General features: G+C 41.4%; 1 protein-coding gene across 1 annotated transcript in view; it reads right to left on the bottom strand.

Moving 5' to 3' along the window:
• Positions 1-26,766, bottom strand: part of cmc1 (C-x(9)-C motif containing 1) — a 73,300-nt gene that overhangs the window by 43,144 nt on the left and 3,390 nt on the right. The window lies entirely within an intron of this gene.

The raw sequence follows: 26,766 nt of genomic DNA, 5'->3' as shown, positions 1-26,766 counted from the left end.
TCTGTTTTAAATGGATGTCCCTTGATCGTGAGGCTGTACTCTCTTGTACTACACTCGCCTACCATGGGAAAACATCCTTTCCACATCTACCCTGTCTCGGCCTTTCAACATTCGAAAGGCTTCAATGAGGATTCCCCCCCTTCATCCTTATAAATTCAGCAGGTTAAAAACCCCGAGCCATCTTACATTCCCTGTATGATACCCCTTTCATTCCTGGAATAGCCACAGCTCCGCACACCGTCCTTACACATCTGGAGAAGAAGGATGCTTATGTGAGAATGCTGTTCTCGGACTACAGTTCAGCATTCAACACCATAATTCCCTGCAGTCTTGACAAGAAGCTCAGAGACCTCAGCCTTGTGCAGCTGGATCCTGGACTTCCTGTCAGATTGCCAGCAGGTGGTAAGAGTGGGCTCCCTCACTTCTGCCCCCCTGACCTTCAATACAGGTGCCCCTCAGGGCTATGTCCTACACCCCTTCCTTTACTCTCTGTATACCCATGACTGTGTCGCCACCCACAGCTCCAATCTGCTAATTTAATTTGCAGATGATACTACATTGATTGCATAATCTCAAATAATAACGAGGCAGTTTACAGAGAAGTCATCACCTCAACACAGTGGTGTCAAGAAAACAACCTCTCCCTCAATGCCATAAAAACAAAGGAGCTGGTTGTGGACTACAAGAAGAATGAAGACGGGCTAACCCCTATAGACATCAATGGATCTGGGGTTGAGAGGGTGAACAACTTCAAGTTTCTCGGCATCCACATCACTGAGGACCTCACGTAGTCTGTACATAATAGGTATGTGGTGAAAACAGCACAACAGCTCCTCTTTCACCTCAGATGGTTGAAGAAGTTTGGTATGAGCCCCAAGTCCTAAGAACTTTCTATAAGGCATCCTGACTGGCTGCATCACTGCCTGGTATGGGAACTGTACTTCCCTCAATCGCAGGACTCTGCAGAGGGTGGTGCAGACAGCGCAGCACATCTGTAGATGTAAACTTACCAATATTGGTGCTGTTGTGCTGTTTTCAGGATATTTATAAAGGCAAGTGTGTAAAAAGGGCCCGAAGGATCATTGGGGACCCAAGTTACCCCAACCACAAACTGTTCCAGCTGCTACCATCCGGGAATCTGTACAGCAGCATAAAAGCTAGAACCAACAGGTTCCAGGACAGCTTCTTTCACCAGCCCATCAGACTAATTAATTCACGCTGATACAATTTCTATGTTATATTGACTGTCCTGTGGGAAATACTATTTTTTACAAATTACCATAAATTGCACATTGCACATTTAGACAGAGACGCAACATAAAGTCCTTTACTCATGTATTTGAAGGATGTAAATAATAAAGTCAATTCAATTCATCCTTGTGAACCTCCTCTGAATGCCCTCCAATGCCGGCACATCTTTTCTTAGATGAGGAGCCCAGAACTGTTCCGAATACTCAAGGTGAGGACTCACAGGTGCCTTATAAATCCTAGTCATAGTCATACTTTATTGATCCTGGGGGAAATTGGTTTTCGTTACAGTTGCACCATAAATAATAAATAGTAATAAAACCATAAATAGTTAAATAGTAATATGTAAATTATGCCAGGAAATAAGTCCAGGCCCAGCCTATAGCCTAAATCCTCAGCATCATATCCCTGCACTTGTAATCTAGACTTCTTAACATGAATGCAAACATTGCATTTGCCTTCCTCACCACAAATGCAACCTACACAAGGACTCCCAAGTCCGTTTGCAGCTCAGATTTTTGGATTTTCTCCCAGTTTAGAAAATAGTCTGCACAATTATTTCTACTACCAAAGAGCATGACCATGCATTTTCCAACTTTGTATTTCATTTGCCACTTTCTTGCCCAGTCTCCTAATCTAAGTCCTCCTGCAGCCTACCTATTTCCTCAACACTACCCACCCCTCCACCAATTTTCGTATCATCTGCAAACTTGGTAACAAAGCCATCTATTCCATCATCTAAATCATTGATATACAGCATATAAAAGAAGTGGTCCCAACACCGACCCCTGTGGAACATCTCCAGTCACTGGCAGCCAAATAGAAAAGGATCCTTTTGTTCCCACTCGCTGCCTCCTACCAATCAGCTAATTTTCTAACAATGCCAGTAACTTTCCTGTAATACTATGGGCTCTTAACTTGGTAAGCAGCCTCATGTGCGGTACCTTACCAAAGGCCTTCTGAAGAACCAAATATACAACATCCACTGCATGCCTTTATCAATCCTACTTGTAATCTCCTCAAAGAATTCCAACAAGTTCATCAGGCAAGATTTCCCCTTAAGGAAACCATGCTGACATTGTCCTATCTTGTCCTGTGTCACCAAGTCAGTGCCACTTGGGTCCTTAAGAAACGAATCAGCCACCACCCTCGGGTGTTCCAGTTTTCTCCCACATTCCAGTCATGCACAGGTTGGAGTTACTGAGTGGTGGGCACGCTATGTTCGTGCCATAAGCATGGCAGCACCTGCAGACAGCCCCCAACACATCCTCATACTATGTTGGTTATTAATGGAAACTACGCATTTCACTGTACATATGACAAATAAACCTAATATTTACATTGTTCATTCAATTAATCTGAACATTAACTGTGCCAACAGTTTCTTAAATAATTTTTCCTACCCACCACCACTGCATTCAATCAAAAAACTCAACAACCTACAAGGAATGTTAATAGCCAAAAAAAAGTCAAAGTGTACAGTTAATGGAATTATTAATGTGCTCTGTAATTAATAACATTCTCTTAAAACTTTATTCAAAAGGGCAGGACAAAAAGAGAATTTCAAAACACATTAGGTCAAATAGTGTAAATAATTTTATCAATTGACCAAAACATATAAATAAAAACAGAAACTGAAGTGTTATGTGAACTACATACAAACCTCAAAATTCAAAGTAAGTTTATTATCGAAGTACCTACTAAGTTGCCATATACAATCAAGAAATTTGTTTTCTTGCAGGCATACTCAGAAAATCCAAGAAACATAACAGAATCTATGAAAGACCATGCCCAACAGGGCAGACAAACAATTTGTAAAAGACAACAAACTATGCAAATACCAAATCCTGCTCATCTACACATTTCATCAGAGCAACTTAGCTCCAGGTTTCAACGTAACCTTGGCCCAAATGTGGGACAAAGAGAAAGTCCTCCTTTTAATCAATACAGCATTTAACTAAAGGTGCCATCAAAGGGCATTGATAAAACTGCCATCAATGAGTATAAAAGCATTCAATGGCTGGAGTCACACTTAGCACCAGGAAGATGCTTACAGTAGTTGAAGATTAATCTGCTCCAGAACAGCAGTACAGAAGTTACTCAGAGAAGTGTGTAAGGCTCAACCATCTTAATCTGCCTCGTTAATTACCATGCCTCTATCATACGATCAATAGCTAACAAACATACCTTGCTCATAACCGCACAATGTTTTATTCTATTCGCAACTATTCAGAGAATGAAGCCTTCCATTGCTATACGCAATAAGATTTGAAATAATATAAGCATGGGCTAGAGGGGCACAAGTAATATGCAGATTAATGTCAGACTATGACTATGACTATGACTATGGATATACTGTGGTGAGCGACACACTGCCTAACTCCTTACCTGGATGAAAAAGCTGCAACAACCTGGAGAAGCTCAAGGCCATCAAGGTGCAAAGAAGTCCACTTGATTAGCAAACCATTTAACAACTTGAAACACTCATTCCCTCCCTATTGGTGCACTGTGGTGCAGTGTGTACCAACTATAAAACACCTGGTTGGTTATTCAATAAGGCAATTTTGACAATGCCTCCCAAAAGTGCAATCTTCACCCCAAGATGGCCAAGAGCAGCAATGACAGGGATTACCTTCACCTGTATGTTCACCTCCCTCCAAGAGGACCACTACTTTGTTGTGGTTTGGAGGCTTGCATACCTCAATGATCTGGAGAGCTACGTTGGCTGAAGACAGGGGTTTATGCTTTGGCTCTTGGTAGGGTCACCCATGCCTAACAGGTTAAAGGGTAGAGGCCAGACTAAGAGTCCTCCAGGTTCAGGGATTCAGCTCCGGGATAACAACCCGAAATGATAAAACAAAATTGTTACGGAGACAGCAATTAAGAATCCTTCTACATTTGAGTGCGACAGTATTCCTGAGACTCCACCTGCAACTTGCATGACTGACAATAATGAAAACAGAGAGGAAGCTACTGACATAATTAAGGAAAGCCCAAACACTACCACAGAGATGGAGGACCTTTATTGCAGCCCTAGACACCAGTGGTGTAACAGACAGTAAGTAAGTATGTTCACCTCCAGGTCACACATAATCCTTACATCCTTATATAGCACTGGTCTACTAGTCATTGGGTCCAAATCTTAGAACTTCTCCTCCAAATGCACCATGGAAGTACTTTCATCAGAGAGACACACACAGAGGTTCTCCACAATGTCGGCTGGCCTTCTCAACAATACCTACAGCTGGAAAATGAAATAAGAACAAAATGTCCTACCGGAAAAGTGCTATGTAAGAATAAACAGCCATTCTTTACACTATGAAAACTTCAAATTAACAGAAATGATATGGACAAAAATTACTCTGAAAGTTTTCAGAAGGACCAGATTTGTGATTACATCAATACTGCTCACAGTTGAATTTTTAATGCTCATAACAAGGATAGCAGTATTTTTAATCTAGACTGCTAAAGTTAAAAAAAACTCTGCCCAGGAAGGATCACAAACATTAAATTGTTTCATTTAGCAGTTTGAGATTAAGTTAAGTGTTCTGAAACTGAACACACCCTAAAACATAAAAGTAGCTAAGTCAATCAGACACAATCTTACTTAGAGGAGTGATTTTGCACATTGTCGCTCAGTGAACTTTAAGACTGGAGGCTTTAGTGATAACAATGAAGAAACATAAACTCACCATTTAAATCAACCTGTTTTTATGTCATAGACCCTTACCATTAATCTAAAGGTCCATGGACCCGAGGTTGGGAACACCTGATTTAAATTAATTCAGTAAAAATCATAAAGAAGGCAAAAGTAAAATAGTAAAAACTGAATTCTTAAAAACAGCAGAAAATGCTTCAGTTTCATGAGAAGTTGGGAAGCATCTGAAAGAAAAAAGGTGTATTTCAACTGAATTATATTGAACAAATCTATTTAAGTATGTGCTTTTTTTTTCCATATTAGGATTAGTTTGCACTGCAAATCCTGATGGAAAATTACATAGAACTCAAGTTTATCAACACTTAATCGTCACTTCTAATGAAATTTTCACCCTTAGTACTGAATTTATTGCACATTTTGTTCTGAAGAAGATCTGTAATCTGGTTAAAATAGATTCTGACTATACTCAGCACAACTAAATATTCAGCTTTTGTGTAAAATGTGCATGGAAAGTAACATTCAACTAACAGTGAAATAGATTTGTTGAAGTTATTTAACTTATGACTGATCTGGAATCCTTAACAACAGAATGAATTTTCTACTGCAAAATGCCATGGCAACTGAGTCATTGAATATAACCACGGCTGATCTAGATTTTGCCATCATCATCAAGAAAGGAGACAAGTCCAACTGTGGTAATTACAGAGGGGGTCTCTTGGATTAGACTACATAATTGTTATTTTCCTTCTAATTTAACTTTCTTGTACTTGTTTGTATTTGTATATCATTAGCTATACATGTGTAATTGTTGAGTGTGTTTTTTCCGGACCTTTCTGGAAACAACCTAGTTTCAGTGGTGGGTATTGCTTTACTTGAATAGCGGCTGTCTTATTGGTTAATTAAAGCAATGGAATTTGAATTTGAATCCATCATCAGGGGCCCCCACCACCCAGGCTATGCTCTTGCCTTGTTGCTGCCATCAGGAAAAAGATACAGGAGCCTCAGGACTCACACCACCAGGTTCTGGAACAGTTATTACCCTTCAACCGTCAGGCTCTTGAACCAAAGGGTTAAGGACACGGTTAAAATGTTCCCACAACCAATAGGCTCACTTTTAAAGATTATTCTTTTCATTTTCTCAATACTTATTGTTTGTTCATTTATTATTATTTATTTCTTTTTGTATTTGCACAGTTTGTTGTCTTCTGCACTCTTGTTGAATGCCCTAGTTGGGCAGTCTTTCATTGATTCTGTTATAATTATTGTTTTACAGATTTATTGAGAATGCCCACAAAAAACAAATCTCAGGGTTGCATATGGTGACATATATGTACTTTGATAATAAATTTACTTTGAATGAAATCTATTGTTATCAGCAATCTGGTATAAGAGGACCTGATCACATTGGTTCTTTCTCTGTTTCTTCATCTACCCCTTCTGCAATCATGTGTCCCCCCCCCCCGTCTCTGTCTGTCTGTCTCGCTCTCTTTCCCCATGTATCTTCCATGTTCTTGTAATGCTTAATAAACAATCATAACCTACAAGTTTTATGCCTCATCCTTGACCTCCAAAGAACCTCAGACCAAAAATATCAGGATCCAACAGTTTCTCTGCTATCTGGTGCAGAGAAAACCATTGGAAGGATCTTTCATAACTCCCTTCTTCATGAAGAAAGTTCTCTTCCTATCAAAGGCTAGTATGAACTTGATCTTCATCATGTTTTTAAGGTGATCGGAGGAAAGTATGAGGGGGATGTCAGAGAAATTTACAGAGGAAATGGTAACTGCATGGAGTACAGTGGCCCTGGGTGATGGTAGAGGCAGATACATTAGAGACATTTAAGAGACTCTTAATTAGGCACATAGATGTTTAAAAAAAATGGAGGGCTACGTGGGAGGGAAAGGTAGGATTGATCTTGGAGTAAGATAGGCGGCACAGTAACATAGTGGTTAGCACAATGGTTTACAGTACAGGCGACCTGGGTTCAATTCCCAGCGCTGCCCGTAAAGAGTTTATACATTCTCCCTGTGACTGCAAGGGTTTCCTCCAGGTACTCCGGTTTCCTTGCACAGCCCAAAAACGTACTGGTCGGTAGGTTAATTGGTAATTGTAAATTGTCCTGTGATTAGCCTAGGGAATTGGGGGATTGCTGGGTGGCATGGCTTGAAGGGTTGGAAGGGCCTATCCCACTCTGTATTTGAATAAAAATAAAAAATAAAATCAAGTGCTGGCAAAACATTGCGGGCTAAAGGACCTGTATTGTGCTGTACTGTTCTGTGACAATACAAGAGAGCAGCAGCATTCTTAGTGCGTGGCCTTTCTTGACCCCACAGAAGCCTTTGATTTTGTTAACCAAAGTGGAGAATACTTCTCCAATTTAGTTGCCCTCATAAATTTATGAACGATTACATGATTTTATGCAAGCTATGACCCTAAATGATGGGTTCTTTGCTGACTCAATGCCAGTATAGACAAGGCTGTGTCATTACTCCAACTCACTTCTTGACCTTGCATGCTGCAATAATTGCATCTCATCTCCAAGAAGCTTCAAGCTAGAATGGAATTAGTCTACACGAAGAATGAAATTGTTCATTCCTCATTTAATCCACTTCAAAACCAACAACACCTCAACCTCATTCTTTTGAATTACACTATACAGACAACGCCTCTGTATGTGAACACTTAGATAAGTGTTAAATCACTGCTCAGTGCTTCACTAAAATGTACAAAAGGAGTGGTCGCATTCTGAACATTTGGAATACAGCAGTCCTCTATCAGCCTGTCCCTGCTACACAACATTGTCCCCAAGAATCAAGATCCAGTGAGACTCTAAAAGATATGATCCCTTTCCTTATCTTGGAAGCCACTTTCAAATAACAGCAGATATGAGTGGCAAAAATTCAGAATCAACTCCACTGCACCAATTCGGTTTTCAATTGACCAAGGAAAAGGGGATTCAAGGACCAAGACCTCAAACACAACAACAGAAGTTTCATGGACTTTGGTGCTGCTATCATCCCTGCCCTGCCATATGCTAAGGAGTCATGGACAATCTACAACAGATATCTCAAAAAACTAAGGGAATACCATGAACATCATCTTTGCAAGGTCCTACAAATCAACTGCCAGGGAGAGGGAACCTGTTATGCCTTGTGACTCTAAAACATAAAGCTATTTGAAAGGGGAAAAAAACAAGAGAGCTGATAATTCTCATCCATCTTAGTTTTTACTGTAAGCAAGGCGCACATGTATCATGTGGTGGCGTGATGACAAGTGCCATTTATGTATTTTACAGAAGACCCACAATGCATAATGTAAATAACAAAATGCATCAAACAATATACTTACAATATCACTCCAATATTACTTGAATATTAAACACACAACACTCCTGCCTGCTTAGCTATAAACTTAACTCAATATAGAATGCATCTCAATTATATACACAATCTACTATATAATACAACTACTATGCAGACATCCACGGCAAAGTAAATTTTAAATTGTCCCATTCAGGCCTAAAGATTTAATTGCTAAAGGGGATTTCTTACTCATGGGATCACATCTTTTTCTTAAGGGAGGTCACTCTGCTTGGCAGGTGAGACTTGTGACTGTGAAAACTTTCTCAGATTCAGATTCTCTGTAGTGGTCATAGGAGGTGACTCTGAGACTAAAGGAAGTGGTTCTGACAGGCCTGGACATCTTTCTTCTCTTTTTGTCGGCTTTTCTCCCTGGATCTATTTCGATCCTTGCAACTCCCCCAGTCCTGGTTTCTTTTCTCTCTCTTTATCCCGCTCTTTTTTCTTTCTCACACTCATCCTTTCTCTCTCTATATATATATATCTTTTTTTCCTTTTCAACTTCTTGTCTATTTGTCACCTTTCTTTCTCTTCTTTTTGTTTCTTGTATCTTTGAATTTGCTAATCTCACGAGAAATTAGGTTTTGTTTACCATCTTCCATTTCCATAGTACTTATGGCATTCTCCTCTTTCTGACATTTTTCTTCTTTCTTGATCTTGGGAAGGTGCATTTGGTTCACTAGAGTATTCTCTTATTAATCCTTCTATTGCTCCCTTCACGATCTGATCTCTCTTCTTGGCTTCCTCATTCATAAATCCTCTGTTTTTGTATCTCCATTGACTCCTTTTTTTTTTGGCCTTCCATTTTTCCAGCTGGACTTTGGTCTTTGCATCTACCTTTACAAGCATCCTTTTGTCTTCCACTTGAAGTTCATGCAATAATCTTAATATACGCAGAGTAGACTCTGGTTCATAATACTCATGAAAACCAAATGCTTGCAACTTTCCTGAAGCTCCTTGATCTCTTGTCCAGCTTAAAACCAAGCCACATTTTGCAAGTAACTGCCTGATTAACATATTAGAAGCTTCCTTAAATGTGTCATCTCCAAAAACCGTTGTAACCAGACCACTATTTTCATCACTTTCACAGTTTCTCTGAGTAACATGGTCCTTCTTTGGTCCAATATGTTTTCGAACCAGAGGCAGAGAGGTTGGCACCAACACTTGTTTGCCCTCAGTTGGACAACAGTTCATGATGTGCACCATGGAGACAGTTGTAGCATTATCTAGTATATCTCTGAATTCACTTTCAGTTGACTCGATTACAGGGGATGTAGCATGCAAATTGTGGATGGATCGCCAATCAAGTTGCACTTATCTCAGCCATTCACATCCCCACAATGCTGGTTCTCCTGTTTTACCACATACAAGCCCAATGTGGCTTGTTGGTTGCTGTATTTCACTGTTACAGATGTCATACCCATAGGTGTTATCTTTTCTCCAGTGTAAATTCTTTGTTGGATATCTGCAGGCTTCAGTTCAGTATCTTTGAAAAGCCATTCAAACTCATTTTGTGGAATGACTGAAACAACCAAGCCATGTCCAATGCCATTTTAATTAATTTGCTGTTTATTTCCTTTGTAAGCTTCTCTATTGTTAGTTTTCACATTGTAAATCCCAAGGCTACCCAGTCCCAAGTCACTCCAAGTTCAAAGATTCAAAATACATTTATTATCAAAGTATGTATGCAGTATACAGCCCTGAGATTCATCTTCCCACAGACAGCTACGAAACAAAGAAAAACATGGAACCTGTTCAAAGAAAAATATCAAGACCAAAACACGCAAAAAAAGAACAAATCATCCAAACAGCCAAATAAAAAGGGAAAAAACACAGAATACAGAACATCAAACCACTAAGTCAACAAAACAGTCCAGGAATATTCACTTTCAGCTCAGTTCAGTTCAATCTAGCACTGTGTTGTTCATTGACTGCAGGGCACAGAGCCAGTCTGGCTTGAACAAAATTGCACACAATAGCAATAAAAAAAAAGGAATAACCAGTCACCAGAAACACATCATAACATGCACTACAGAGTTCAGTCCACAAATTGCGTCGATTAAACCTCACTCAAGACCCAAGACTCCGGCACCATCCTCCGGGAGAGAGAGACCAATCAAATGCAGGCACATTCCTCTGGAAGCAGCGAGCGAGAGCAAGAGAGAGACCGGTCATTTGCAAGCAGACAATGCCAAACACCCACTTGTCTTCTGCTCACATCCTTGTTGATTTCAATCTTCCTCAACGGTTTAATCGACAAGATCAGGGGAAATGGAGTCTCATCTTTATCATGTTTTTCATCAGCAGCATCCAGATTAGTGCTCGTTTTGAAAATGTAACCTGACTTTTTATCTTATTCTGTTCCCCGTGCAGTCCATTTATTTTTGTCTGCCCAGCATACTCCCTGTATGTGTCCTTCTTAGTTGCATTTTCTGCAAGTTTTGCCTTTAATTTAGCATTGGTCATGTGTATGTGAGCCCCTGCCACAAGGTTAACATAATTTGTTCAGCCAGGCAGGTTTCTGTTTAGACAGTGCAGTTGTTCACACTCACTTTTATTCCTGACTGCAACTCAATTGCATCTTTATCTGCTGTTTCCATTGTTACTGCTACTTTAACTGCTCTTTTAAATATAAGTTGTGCTTCAGTTAGGAACCATTTCTGAATGCTTTCTTGTAAGATTCCAGAAACTAAATGATCTCTCATTAAGCCCTTTATTGAACAGACAATGCTCAGATAATCCCTTCAACTTAGACACGAATGCTGAAATGGACTCCCCTTCCTTTTGATTCTGATTATGAAATGTAACACAATCTGAAATCAACAATAATTTCAGTTCTAAATGTTCTTGCATTACTTCCATAATATTAGCAAAGCTCATTTCAGCTGGTTTGGTTGGAGAAGTTAAATTTCTGAGCAAACTGTATGCCTTTAAATCAAATTACTCAGCAAAACTAGTACTTGTTTCTCATTGGGTATTCCATTTGCTTTATGTAAACAACAAAGAATGCTTAATCAAACATTATATTTACAATATTACTCGGATATTACTGAAATATTAAATGCACAACAGAAACAATTTCAGCATCCTTTTCTCATTCAATACCCAAGTAATAACATAAAATGATGGAAACACTCAACAGGTTAGTATCAGTCAACTCTGATGGGTGGACCACATTATCTGCATGCTTGACTTAAGTGCTCTATTCAGAAATTTGTCAAGGAAAGAGATTATCAGGTGTACAGAGAAATAAAAATTACAAATACATTCTGATGAAGGGTCTCAGCATGACATACCAACTGTTTATTCTTTGCCATAGATGCTGTCTGACATCTGAGTTCCTCAGCATTTTGTGTGTGTTCCTCTGGATTTCCAATATATGCAGAATTTCTTGTGTGTACAAGTAGGTTCTTCGTTATTTTGAAAAAAAAATTACATCCTCACTAATTCCTGAGAAATGATGGTCCATGACAACTCAAAATAGAAAAAGAACATTCAGGAGGCCACTAAGCACACGGAGTAGTGGAATGAGTGCAGAACATCCCGAACTATGCAAACACCTGCAATATCAATCAGTACGGCCAGATTTGGGAACAGCTTCTTTCCAACTGTGATAAGACTACTGAACGGATCCTGACCCAGATCTGGGCCATACCCTCCAAATATCCAGACCTGCATCTCAGTTTTTTTGCACTACCTTACTTACCATTTTTATATTTTCGATTTATGATTTATAATTTAAAATTTTAATATTTACTATCGATTTGTAATCCAGGGAGCAGGAAGCACAGAATCAAATATCGCTATGATGATTGTATGTTTTAGTATCAATTGTTTGGCGACAATAAAGTATAAAGTAACTGTGGCACAGCCTGCTGCTCTCACATTGCAGACTTCTGCCAGCTCCAAACCTACAGGACCGAGTGGAAGCAAAACATCCTCAATCCCTTGAGAATGTCTAAAGAAGAAATGCAAGGAAGAATGTCTAAGGAAGAACTGCAGCCATAATTTAACTGAGAGGCAGAGCATGCTCCTGTTTCTTCTAATAAAAGGCAACTAGGCCAAGGAACAAAAGTAAGTATTACACAATTAACAAAGGAAATTCTAGCTGTACCCATTAGAGTAGAACTAAATGCAAATTACAAAATGAGCTTTTTCCTGTGAAACCACGTCTCACACAAAACTCTGATTTACAAAGCTTCTGATGAATGATAATGCAAATAACAAACTCAGATTTACATAGAGATTGTCACATTCTTGTGACAGCAGTTAAATAAATACCTTTTCAAATGTAATCACTGGTATTGCAGAGACAAATGCAGTGGCCATTTGTTGAATAGTAAGATCCAACAAACAACCCCTGAGGTGAATCTGTTTTAATTCGTCCATGTTTCTGAACTGAAGAACATGACTGCAGAACATCTATTGTTGGATCCAAGGAAGGCAAATGCAATTTAATGGAGGCTCAAGATGTAATAACTACATTTATTCTTGAACAACATGAAGAAGATAAAAAATGCAGGAGACACAAGACAGTACAGATGCTGGAATTAATTAATTTATTTATTGAGATTCAGAGTAGAATAGGCCCTTCTGGCCCTTTGAGCTGTGCTGCCCAGCAACCCCCAATTAAACCCTAGCCTAATCATCGGACAATTTACAATGACCTATCAATCAATACATCCTTGGACTATGGAAGGAAATTGGAGCACCCAGAGGATACCCATGCAGTCATGGAGAGAACGTACAAACTCTTACAGGCAGCAGCAGGTGTTGAACCCTTTAGTTGGTACTGTAAAGCATTGTGCTAACCACTATACTACCATGCCACCCCACAAACCTGGTGCGTTAGTAGATAAGTCAAGCAACACTGCAAGACAAAAGGAATTAACAGTGGTTTGGATAATGGGTAGCAGAGTCAAAATATTGGGCTAAGATCCCATTCAAAGTTGCACTTTAACCAACTATATCTTGACTGCAAAGAAAGGCTCCCAGAAAACCTAATAAACTACACAATTCAGATGTCCTTCTACCACAATACATCTCTATCATTGAACTTATGCCTTAGAGTAATAAATTTAATGATATACAGTGAGTTACAGCTCATTTTCTTGTCTTGTGTTCTTTCTTGTAAATACTTTCTTTAATTTTTATGTAAATTGTGTTTTCTGTTCTTGTGGATACTACAGGAGGAAGAAATCAGCGATCCAAGAGCCAGTCCTCAAGGGTCAGTAACTTTAAATTCCCTGGCATTATCATATCATTGTCCAGGGAGCAGCACGCAAGTGGCAGCACCTCTACTTTCTTAGACGTTTGCACAGATTTGGCATGTCATCTTTGAAAGTGGAGAGTGACCGGTTGCATCATGGCCTGGTATGGAAATACCAAAGCCCAAGAACAGCAAAGCCTACAAAAAGTGGTGGCTACAGCCCAATCCATTAGAGATAAAGCCCTCCCTGCCATTGAGGACATCTACAAGGACAGCTGACACAAGCCAGCATCCATCATCAAGGGCCCCCTCCATCCAGGCCATACTCTCTTCTCTCTGCTGCAGTCGGGAAGGAGTTACAGGAGTCTTATGTCCCACTACCAACAGGTTCAGGAACAGTTATTATGCTACAACCATCAGGCTCCTGAACCAGCGTGGATAACTTCACTCACCTCAACAATGAACTAACTCCACAACGTATAGATTCTTTCAAGGACTCTACGAATCCTGCTCACAGTATTACTTATATATTTGTTTGTTTTTTTTTTGGTATTTGCACAGTTTATCTTTTGCACACTGTTTGCATCTGTTTGTGTAGTTTTTCATTGATTCTATGGTATTTATTTGCTCTACTGTGAATGCCTGTAAGAAAATGAATCTCAGGGTAGCATATGGTATCATATACCTGCTTCGATAATAAATCTACTTTGAACTTTATATGATGCTACGTGCCTGTGGAACTGCTTCAGGCAAGTTTTTCATTGCATTTATGCTCACAGTACATGTACTTACGCATATGATTCTAAAATTGACTTTGACTCAAAGCATGTTATGTTGAGGGTGTTGGAACCCTTACAGAGGTGTTTAAAATGTGAGGCAGGGATAAGGAGTCTCTTCCCTGGGGTAGGAGAGACCAAAACTAGCGCCACAGATTTAGGATGAGAGGGGAAATATTTAAAAAGAACCTGAGAGGCAACTTTCCACACAGAGGATGGTAAGTATGTGGAATAAGCTACAAGAGGAGGTAGTTGATGCCGGTACAATAGTATCATTTAAGAAACACTTGGATAAGGTACGTGGAGGGGTGGGACTTGTGGAGAGTTTGGACTGAACACATGAAATCTGGACTAACTATGTGGGCATCATGGTCAGCACAGACTCATTGGGCTGAAGGGCCCAACATGTGCTGTATTGTTCTATGACTCTATATGTCAGTGATAACAAACCTCATTCTGATTCTTCATATCAAATCACTCAGCTAACATTAAGCAAAAGTCAGTCCTTGCTACTCAAAATTTAAGTCCTCAAATACAGTAATACTACTTAACATTTAAATCCTTAAATATAGTAATCAGCAAAGGTTAAAAACTGTATCATACAAGAACAAATTAATCTCACTATATTATCTAATGAACCTGAAGCAGTGATCAATGGCCAATCAAATATTGCAACCATCTCTGTCAGAGCATCCAGCATATGAAATAAAGGGAGTGTCTCACAGATATGCTAGATGCTACCAAACATAGTAAAAACTTGGAACACAATAATAAGTCATTTAACCACATTTGTAAGGTTGCACACAAGAAAATATATTGTTAAATATAGACAGCTTCCTGTGGCTTTTCTTGACATTTAATTATCTGGCTTTGCATCAAACTGTCACTTTCCCAGCACACCAGATTTCAGAAGGAAGAATATTCTTTCTCTTGCATTAAGTTAATCAAACACTAGCTTTCTATGAATCTTCATGGCAACACTCTTCCTTGGAAAAGAAAGTGCAAAGGAAGAAATGTAAAATGTTCATAATTTATTCAACCATTTCTCAGCATTTACTAGAAACTCTAATTTCTAACAGAGGAAATTTGCTTTTAAAAACAAACTCTTAAAAGCAAAGGGAAGTTGAAAGAAAAAGGAAAGTGAGACAGACTGTCCACTGACATCTTTTATAATCCCACTGACTCTCATAACTACCTCAACTATACCTCTTCCCGCCCTGCAACATGCAAAAATGCCATTCCCTATTCCCAGTTCCTCTGTTTCTGCTGCATCTGCTCCCAAGATGAGGCTTTCCCTTTCAGGACATCTCAAATGTCCTCTTTCTTTAAGGATCTGGGTTTCTCTTCTGCTGTCATCAATGATGCCCTTACCTGCATCTCCATTTCCCGCACTTCGGCCCTCACCCCATCCTCCCACCACAACAGGGACAGAGCTCCCCTTGTCCTCACCTACCACCCCACAAGCCTCCAGATCCAGCACATTATCCTCCACAATTTCTGCCACCTTCAACAAGACCCCACCACTAAGTGTATCTTTCCCTCTCCACTCCTCTCTGCTTTCCGCAGGGATTGTTCCCTCCGCGACCCCCTGGTCCACACATGCCTTCCCACGGATCTCCCACCTGGCATTTATCCCTGTAAGCGTAAGTGCTACACCTGTCCCTACACCTCCTCTCTTGCCACCATTCAGGGCCCCAAACAGTCCTTCCAGGTGAGGCAACACTTCACTTGTGAGTCTGCTGGGGTCATCTATTGCATCCAGTGCTCCTGATGCGCCCCCTCTACATAGGTGAAACGACACAGATTGGGGGACCGCTTCGTCGAGCACCTCCACTCCGTCCGCCACAATGGACAGGATCTCCCAGTTGCTACCCACCTCAACTCCGCTTCACATTCCCATTCGGGTATGTCCATACATGGCTTCCTCTACTGTCATGATCAGGTTAAACTCAGGTTGGAGGAGCAACACCTCATATACCATCTGGGTAGTCTCTAGCCCCTTGGTATGAACACTGAATTATCCAACTTCCGGTAATTCCCTCCCCCTCCCTGTTTCACTCTGCCCCCTCCCCCAGCTGCCTATCACCTCCCTCATGGTTCCGCCTCCTTCCACTACCTATTGTGTTTTCCCCTATTCCTTCTTCACCTTTCCTGCCTATCCCCTCCCTGCTTCCCCTCCCCCACTCCTTTATCTTTCCCCTTACTGGTTTTTCGCCTGGCACCCACCAGCCTTCTCCTTCCCACCCTCCCCCCACCTTCTTTATAGGGCCTCTGCCCCTTCCCTCTTCAGGGTTCCGGCCCAAAACGTTGACTGTTCTTTTCCACGGATGCTGCCCGACCTGCTAAGCTCCTCCAGCGTGTCGTAAGGGAAGTTAAAGAATGTTTCTCATATGAACTAAAATACATTTAAATCCCTCAGACTTACTATCTTCTTTTTAAATGTCTCAAAAGAATATATTTAAGACTGGGGGAGTGATAGGAGCTTGAATTCGCACATTCAATACTTCAGGAACAGCTGTCATCAGATTTTCTGAATGGTCCATGAACGCTACCACACTATTCCTCTTTTTGCACTATCTATTTTTATTGTAACTTATAGTAATTTTTATGTCTTGCATTGTACTGCTGCCACAAAACAACAGATTTCATGACATGTCAGTGGTAATAAGCATGGCTCTGGTTCTAAAGTGCAATAAGATTTCTGTATTTTATTTACTAACAGCAAATAATAAAAAGTTGAATGGATCTCAGTAACACCTAGGAAGTTTGAATTCTTAAGTGAAATGTTGTAATTAAGCTCCTTATCTCCTTGCTACAAATGGAGTGATCCACAAACATAAATGTAGGCTAATAGCAGACTTTGTATGAGAGTTTGCCAATAGATGCCAGCAGGTCCAGGACTTCCATACACGTGTGGTCCAAAAGAGTAACCAAATATACCCATTGACAATTGGTGTCATAGCTTTCAACATTCTTCACCAATGGATTCATGAAATCCAGTGATAAAACTAGATCTTGCTGAAACTGTCAACGTTAGCACTTGGATTCTGTGCTTGATTAAACCTGACAAGCATGTTGATAGTAAAAAGTTCTTTATAATTAGTTTATAAACATTTTAAATGTTTCTAAATGGTGCAAACTATCAATAGAATATGGATAATTTGTAGGCCTAAGAATAGAAATGGAAATGACAGGACATATTGCCTTTTCCAACCTCCATGAAAATATATTTTATCTGCCTATTATTGAACGAGGATAGAGAATGAAATATTATGAGGGCTTAAAGCCAAGAACAAAACTTAAACAATCAAAAGATCTGAATTTGAACTCAAGGTTGAAAAGTGCCTTATGACAACTTCAGTAATTATATATCGCTTATTGCTACTATTTGCTATTACAAAACCTGAAAAACCTTAAAGAATTAGTATCAGATTTAATATGTTGGACAGGGCCAATGAACTTAACCTGTTCTTTAACAGATTTGACATTGTGGCCCCTGCCCATCCCCCACATGAGTCATCCGTTGTCGGCCCCCAATCAACATATATTCCACTCTACCCTCCTACGTCTCCTCACAGTCCCCCACCCTGCTCTCATGACTATACCCCTTCCCCACACGAAACCACCACGGTGGGCTTCACAGCTGAACAGGTGAGAAGACAGCTGAAACGTCTCAACCCCAGCAAGGCTGCAGGACCAGATGGTGTCAGTACCAGGGTGCTCAAAGCCTGTGCCCCTCAGCTATGTGGAGTACTTCGCCATGTATTCAACCTGAGCCTGAGGCTCCGGAGGGTTTCTGTGCTGTGGAAGACGTCCTGCCTCATCCCTGTGCCGAAGACACGCGCCCCAGTAGCCTCGATGACTACAGACTGGTGGCATTGACCTCCCACATCATGAAGACCCTGGGGAGACTTGTTCTGGAACTGCTCCGGCCTATGGTCAGGCCACACTTAGATCCCCTCCAGTTCGCCTACCAGCCCCGACGAGAAGTTGAGGATGCCATTGTCTACCTGCTGAACCGTGTCTATGCCCACCTGGACAAGTCAGCGAGCACTGTGAGGGTCATGTTTTTTGACTTCTCCAGTGCGTTCAACACCATCCGCCCTGCTGTGCTGGGGGAGAAGCTGACAGCGATGCAGGTGGATGCTTTCCTGGTGTCATGGATTCTTGATTACCTAACTGGAAGACCACAATACGTGTGCTTGCAACACTGTGTGTCTAACAGAGTGGTCAGCAGCACTGGGGCTCCACAGGGGACTGTCTTGTCTCCCTTTCTCTTCACCATTTACACCTCGGACTTAACTACTGCACAGAGTCTTGTCATCTTCAGAAGTTTTCTGAAGACTCTGCTATAGTTGGATGCATCAGCAGGGGAGATGAGGCTGAGTACAGGGCTACGGTAGGAAACTTTGTCACATGGTGTGAGCAGAATTATCTGCAGCTTAATGTGAAAAAGACTAAGGAGCTGGTGGTAGACCTGAGGAGAGCTAAGGTACCGGTGACCGCTGTTTCCACCCAGGGGGTCAGTGTGGACATGGTGGAGGATTACAAATACTCGGGGATACGAATTGACAGTAAACTGAACTGGTCAAAGAACACTGAGGCTGTCTACAAGAAGGGTCAGAGCCGTCTCTATTTCCTGAGGAGACTGAGGTCCTTTAACACCTGCCGGACGATGCTGAGGATGTTCTACGAGTCTGTGGTGGCCAGTGCGATCATGTTTGCTGTTGTGTGCTGGGGCAGCAGGCTGAGGGTAGCAGACACCAACAGAATCAACATACTCATTCGTAAGGCCAGTGATGTTGTGGAGATGGAACTGGACTCTCTGACGGTGGTGTCTGAAAAGAGGATGCTGTCCAAGTTGCATGCCATCTTGGACAATGTCTCCCATCCACTGCATAATGTACTGGTTGGGCACAGGAGTACATTCAGCCAGAGACTCATTCCACCGAGATGCAACACAGAGCGTCATAGGAAGTCATTCCTGCCTGTGGCCATCAAACTTTACAACTCCTCCCTTGGAGGGTCAGACACCCTGAGCCAATAAGCTGTTCCTGGACTTACTTCCTGGCATAATTTACATATTACTATTTAACTATCTATGGTTTTATTACTATTTAATGATTTATGGTGCAACTGTAACAAAAACCAATTTCCCCCGGGATCAATAAAGTATGCTATGACTAATATCACTGGAATATGTCACGAAATTTATTAACTTTATGGCAGCAGTACATTGAAATACATGATAACTAAATATAGAGAAAGAAACTAAGCTACATTAAGTATATATATGTCTATTAAATACAAAAAGCAGGAATAAAAAGGTAGATTCGTAATGTTCATAAAAGTTGCTTGAAATTCCAGCACCTCCAGATTTCCTCGTGAGTGATGTAATGTTCATGGGTTTAATGTCCATTTAGAAATCGGATGGCAGAGGGGAAGAAGCTGTCCCTGAATCGCTGACTGTGTGCCTTCAGGCTTCTGTACCTCTTTCCCGATGGTAACAGTGTGAAAAGGGCATGTCCTGGGTGGTCGGGATCCTTAATAATGGACACTGCCTTCCTAAGGGACCACTGCTTGAAAATATCTTGGATACCATGGAGGCTAATACCCATGATGGAGCTGACTAATTTTACACGTTTCTGCAACTTACTTTGATCTTGTGCTGTAGCATACACCCACCCCCTCATATCAGACAGTGATGCAGCCAGTCAAAATGCTCTCCATGGTATACTTGTAGACATTTTCAAGTGCTTTAGTCGACAAACCAAATCTTCTCAAACTCCTAATGAAATATAGCTGCTGTATGTGGAATGTTTCCTCTGGTGCTCTAGTTTTCTCCCATATTCCAAAGATGTATGGGTTAGAGTTAGTAAATTGTGGGCATGGTATATTGGTGCCAGAAGCATGGCAACACTCAGGAACTTGAAATTGTTCACTCTCTCCACTTCTAATCCCTCTATGAGGATAGGTTTGTGTTCCCTCGTCTTACCCTTTCTGAAGTCCACAATTAGTTCTTTGGTCTTGCTGATGTTGAGTGCAAGGTTGTTGCTCCAACACCATTCAACTGGTATATCTCGCTCCTGTACACCCTTTTGTCACCATCTGAAATTCTGCTAACAATGGCTGTATCATCAGCAAACTTACAGATGGCATCTGAGCTATGCATAGCCACACAGTCATACCTGTAAAGAGAGTAGAGCAGTAGGCTAAGCACACATCCACGTGGAGCACCAGTGTTGATTGTCAGTGAGGTGGAGATATTATTTCCAATCTGCACAGATAGTGGTCTTCCGGTTAAGTAGTAGAGGATCCAGTTGCAGAGGGAGGTACAGAGAACTAGATTCTGTAGCTTTTCGATCAGGACTGTAGGAATGACAGTGTTAACTGTTGAATATAGGTATTTGCATTGTCCGGGTGATCCAAAACTGCATGGAGAGCCATTCAGATCATGTCTGTTGTAGACCTATTGTGGTGATAGGCAAATTGCAGTGGGACCATGTCCTTCCTGAGACAGGTGTTGGTTCTAACCGTGACCAATCTCTTAAGCATTTCATCACCGCAGATGAGAGTGCTACTGGACAAGTCATTGAGGCAGCTCACACTGCTCCTCTTGGGCACAGGTATAATTGCTGCCTTTTGAAGCTGAAGGGAACTTCTGAATATTGCAGTCAGAGACTGAGGATGTCTTTGAATACTCACTCCAGTTGGTTGGCACAGAATTTCAGAGCCTTACCAGGTACTCTATCAGGCCCTGCTACCTAAGCGGCTTCACCCTCTTGTAAGACAGCCTGACATCGGCCTCCAAGACGGAAAGCATAGGGTCATTGGATGCTGCAAGGATCCTCATAGCTGTGGTTTTACTCTCCCTTTCAAAATGAGCATAAAAGGTGCTGTGCTTGTCTGGTAGTGAAGCATCACTGTCGTTCATGATGTTGGGTTTTGCTTTGTAGGAAGTAATGGCCTGCAAACCCTGCCAGAGTTGACGTGCATCCAATGTCACCTCTAACCTCTCCTGAAATTGTTTCTGGGTTCTTGAAATGGGCCTCCACAAGTCAGATCTAGTTTTCTCATACAGACTTGGATCGCTAGACTTAAGTGGGACAGATCTAGCCCTCAGCAGACTATGAACCTCCTGGTTCATCCACAGCTTTTGGTTTGGGGATGTACTGTACGTTTTCGTAGGCATACACTCATCCACACATGTTTTCATTGAAGTCAATGATAATTATGGTATACCCATCCAGACTCAAAGATGACTCCCTGAACACAGTCCAGTCCACCAATTCAAAGCAACATACTAAATTAACTATTCCACGCATTATCAACAAAGAATGGACACATTTATATCTCCAACTACTCTTGTTCAGAGTTTTCTTGATTCAAAATCAGAACTTCAAACCCAGCACAAAGTTTATGGTTTACTAAATCAAGATCTAAAGATTAGCTTTATTTGTCACATGTACATAGTGCTGATGATCAACACTGGTGCACCTCAGGGTGTGTGCTTAGCCCACTGCTCTACTCTCCATATACACAAGACTGTATAGCAAGGCATCGCTCAAATACCATCTATCAATTTGCTGATGATACAACCATTGTTGGTAGAATCTCAATGGTGACGAGAGGGCATACAAGAGCGAGATATGCCAACCAGTGGAGTGGTGTCGCAGCAACAACCTGGCACTCAACGTCAGTAAGACGAAAGAGCTGATTGTGGACTTCATGAAGGGTAAGACGAAGGAACACATACCAATCCTCATAGAGGGATCAGAAGTGGAGAGAGTGAGCAGTTTCAAGTTCCTGGGTGTCAAGATCTCTGAGGATCTAACCTGGTCCCAACATATCAACGTAGTTATAAAAAAGGCAAGAGAGTGACTATACTTTATTAGGAGTTTGAAGAGACTTAGCATGTCAACAAATACGCTCAAAAACTTCTATAGTTGCACTGTGGAGAGCATTCTGACAGGCTGTGTCACCGTCTGATATGGAGGGGCTACTGCACAAGACCAAAAGAAGCTGCAGAAGTTTGTAAATCTAGTCAGCTCCATCTTGGGTACTAGCCTACAAAGTACCCAGGACATCTTCAGAGAGCGGTGTCTCAGAAAGGCAGCGTCCATTATTAAGGACCTCCAGCACCCAGGGCATGCCCTTTTCACACTGTTACCATCAGGTAGGAGGTACAGAAGCCTGAAGGCACACACTCAGCAATTCAGGAACAGCTTCTTCCCCTCTGCCATCCAATTCCTAAATGGACATTGAATCTTTGGATACACCTCACTTTTTAAAAAAAATGTACAGTACAATTTTTCTGTTTTTGCACATTTTTAAATCTATTCAATATATGTATACTGTAATTGATTTACTTGTTTATTTTTTTTCTCGCTGCTCGATTATGTATTGCATTGAACTGCTGCTGCTAAGTTAACAAACGCCGGTGATAATAAACCTGATTCTGATTCTGATATTAGATGAAGAATGCAGGTTATGGCTGTGTGAGAGAATGAACACAATCTAGCAGCATTGTGGTAGCACTGAAGCTATCTGGTGTCAAACATTAAGGAAGAAGGTAAAGATCTGATACATCAGCCCATCTGTGAACTACAATCCCTATGTTAACATCTGAAAGGGTCTTGATCATTTCCCTGGATGGGTACAATCGCAAGAAGTACTAAGATTGTTCAACACCAAAACATTTCATTCACCAGTATTCTTGGCAACGGACTCAATTTCCTTTCCCTGCATGCTGGGTGAAACACATCTTATTTAGTATAGGACATGCAACAGACCACACTCACTTTGATAACATTGCTAAATCTCAAAAAAAGCATTACTGACGGCCGTGTCATGAGGGTCTTTGAGTGTCATCTGTAGACGCACCTCAGAACACTTGAATTCCTTTATAGGGCCAGTGAAAGGTAGTTCGAGGACTCCTTTACCATAGACTGATGTTACTGATACACCTTGGGACACCGAGCCACTTCTTTACAAACGACGTGATGGTTTGCTCAAGCTTCTTCACAGTTGCTAGTGAAACCTCTTACACAGTGAGTGTCCAGATCACCTGGGGTAGAAGTCCAAACTGTAGGCAGCAGAGCTTCAGTTTTCTAGGTAGCATGGTCTTGTCAATATATTCCAGGCCATTGGTGATGTTTTGCTTTAGCTTCTGCACTTGCTCTTTGTCCGTGAGGCTGGGGTTGAACCATCTACCCAGGCTTTTTACAGGTTGCTGAGACACTGTTGGAATTGGGTCATCACTAATGAAGAACCTTACAGATGCCTACTTCCAGTCTCTGCCTTGTTGTAGTAAAATCTGCTGTTGTGAAGCAAAATTGCAGGTCTTGAAAGTACAACTTCACCAGTGTTGTGATGGGCTCTGGTATCTGGATGAAATCAAATGCTTCCCAGAGGAGTGCACGGCGAATTGAGCCGAATGCATTGGTGAGGTCCAGGAAGATCACATAGAAATTTCTTTTGTCCTTCCTAGCTGCTTGGATCTGATGCCATTTCATATTTGTATGTTCCAAATCCCTGAAGAATGCTGGAATTCCTGCTTTCTGTACAGATGCATTAATGTACTAGTTTCTCTCCAGGTAGCTGGCCAGCCTCTGTGCTATTACAGTGAAGACGATTTTCCCTTTGATGTTCAGAAAGCAGATTGGTTAAAGCAGACTGATGTTTTATGCATCCTTTCCTTTTGGAATCAGGACATTGCCAGCTTTGGGTATTATTCACCTCTGCCACACCATTCTCATAAGCCTCCAGAGAAACCTCAAGGCGTCCCGGGTGTTCTTACAAAGCCTGTATGGTACTCCGTAGCCTGGGAGCAGATGCCACTCTTGCTCGTCAGACTGCCTTCCTCACTTCTCTTCATTTTGGAGGGTTAGAATCCAGGTGGTAGGTGGGGGACTGAATTGGCAGGATGTCAGATGGAATGATCATATGTTCCTGCCTTTTCAAGTTGGTGTGAATCTTTTCCAGGTGCTCTTCCAGTTCCTGCTTTGACATTTTCGGTTTCACTTTTTTTCCCAGTGTGAAAAGATCTTTAATGAATTTTAAGGAGTCTTTATAGAACTGTGTTCTTTTTCTTTCTTTCTGCACAGCTTCCTTAGATTCTCAGCTCTTCGCAACTGTGTCAGCTGGCTCTTAATGTCTGCTTGAAGTTGGTTGAGGCCTTCCCTCTCACTATCAGGGGCTTTCTTCCACTGTTTCCTCAGCCGTCTTCTTTCGCAAACCAGTCGCACTATCTCCTGCTGCCGCCTGGACTTTATTGGTGGTGATCATGTCTTTCCACTCTTCCTTGCGCTAACTCCAAAATGTTCTTCCCCATGGCAGTAGATGATGTCTCCTATTGCATCCAACTTCTTTTCTGCTGTTTCATTTAACTGCTCCAAAATTTGTTGATGGTTTCCCAGTGTTTCGTATCAGCAGCTTTGGGCTACTTCTCGAGTGGTCTGTGCCCTTTGATCTTTCTCTCCTTAGGAGGTGTTGGTGGTTGGGTGGGACCCTTAGCTGGGATTTCTATGTTATCCTCCTCAACGACAGGAGGGCTAATGCTCTGCAAATTTTGGTTTGTGTCTGGTCACTGCGCTTCATTTGACTTAGTTGATTGACTTTGCAAGTAGTACAGGTCAATGCAAGGCTCCTATCCCTGCTCCCTCAAGCACCCTTTCCTCCCTTGATGGATCTTCAACCCTTTTCCTGATGTTACTTTCTCTCACCCACAGATGAACACCTGACGCTGGGTCGCACTACTGCTGCTGGTGTTTTAGTGACCCCTTGTGCAGTGCTCTCTTTATTCATGGTAGGTTCTGTTCCTAAGTCTGTAGCCATGTTATCAGTCATTGAGCCATCTTGCAGGCTCTAGGGGCATCTTCCTTTGTTGCTTTTTCATAGCCGTTAATGGCTGTCTCCAAATGCTGAAACAGCTCTGAGGACTGCCGCCATGGGTAGCTAGCCCATGTCAGCCCCATTGGGGTTGATTCCCTCCTGTCAGCTGTCTTCCCACGCTGACAGAAGGTCTTTCCCTTGTCGTCAGCTGCCCTTTCACAGCAGTCACTGGACAGGTCCGTGTGGTGTGTGGCCAAGTGGTTAGGGCTTTGGACTAGTGATCTGAAGGTCGTGGGTTCGAGCCGATTGAACATCTAATTGATGCAGCATTTCATTGACTCTATTACAGTTATTACTCTATTATCGATTTATTGAGTATGCCCACAAGAAAATGAATCTCAGGGTTGTACTTGGTAACATACATGTACTTTGATAATAAATTTATGTTGAACTTTGCAAACGCCGGAGGAACTCAGCAGATCAGGCAGCATCTACGGACAGGAATAAAGACTAGGCATTTTGGGCAGAAACCCTTCATCAGGACCCCCATAAAGGCTATTGGAGCAATAATTGGCGAATCTGAATTTGTAAGTACTAATCAAATTCATGGACATGTTTCAGCTTGAATTATCAGTAATTTCAAAAGCACAAAGTAGATATGGGTTTAAACTTAATGTAAATTTAAAGGAACATTTCTGTTGGATGAACACTACTCATGTAGTCATGTCAGGCTGATAATTCTGGAACAATCTAATAGTATTAAAAGAGTGGCTTCAGATGATGGCTCCCCATCACCTGCTTGGGGGGAATAAATACTAAACTGGCCAACAAAGTCAGTAAATAAAAACATGAATTCAAACTCAGTTTTCCCATCCACTACTGACCATTCTTTTATTACAGGATTTCCCTAAAATTAATACAGTGGATTCCAGTTAAATAGGACACATCAGGAACAGTACATTTTGACTCAATTATGCGGCTGCTCCAATTGGCCTAAGTTTTATTGAAATAGTTAAAAGGTATTTAAAAATAGCTAAACTACCATTTAACTGGATAACAAAATATGTATTTAAATGAAATACAAAACAAATTAGAGCACTTTAAATACTATTGCAGGGCCGGCTGATGGCGCACTGACATCGGCGCCAGACCCGAGAGCGGAGGTTCCCGGGTTCGAAACTAGTCGGGTCCACTCCCAAGTACGATTTCCATCCATGCCGGGTTGAGTGTCAAGATCGCAACTTGACCTCGTAAAATAAAAGGGAAAAATACTGCGAAAATGCCTGTGTGAGGAGTGGCGTGCCACACAGTCTCTCTCTCACTCTGCGCCTTGTAAAAAAGCCATGAAAAAGACATCATCACGGATGCACGCACACGCCAAAAAAAAATTAAATTAAATACTACTACAATACTATAAAACCGTATTAGTTCCTAATTTTAGATTAGATTAGATTCAACTTTACTGTCATTGTGCCGAGTACAGATTCAAAGCCAATGAAATGCATTTAGCATCTGACCAGAAATGCAAAGAACAGTGTTATTTACAAAATAACTGCGAATAAAAAAAGTGCTACAGCACACTAATATAAAAGTACTAAGATAGTACAATACGGATGCAATAATTATATTGGACGAATTTATCCAGTGTACGCTGCCGTGTTCTTTTGTAAATGTATACGAGGG

The sequence above is a fragment of the Mobula birostris genome, chromosome 19 (genome assembly GCF_030028105.1).
Source record: "Mobula birostris isolate sMobBir1 chromosome 19, sMobBir1.hap1, whole genome shotgun sequence".
Classification (NCBI taxonomy): domain Eukaryota; kingdom Metazoa; phylum Chordata; class Chondrichthyes; order Myliobatiformes; family Myliobatidae; genus Mobula; species Mobula birostris.
The sequence above is the reverse complement of the archived record's forward strand: the minus strand, read 5'-3'. Positions and strand labels throughout refer to the sequence as shown.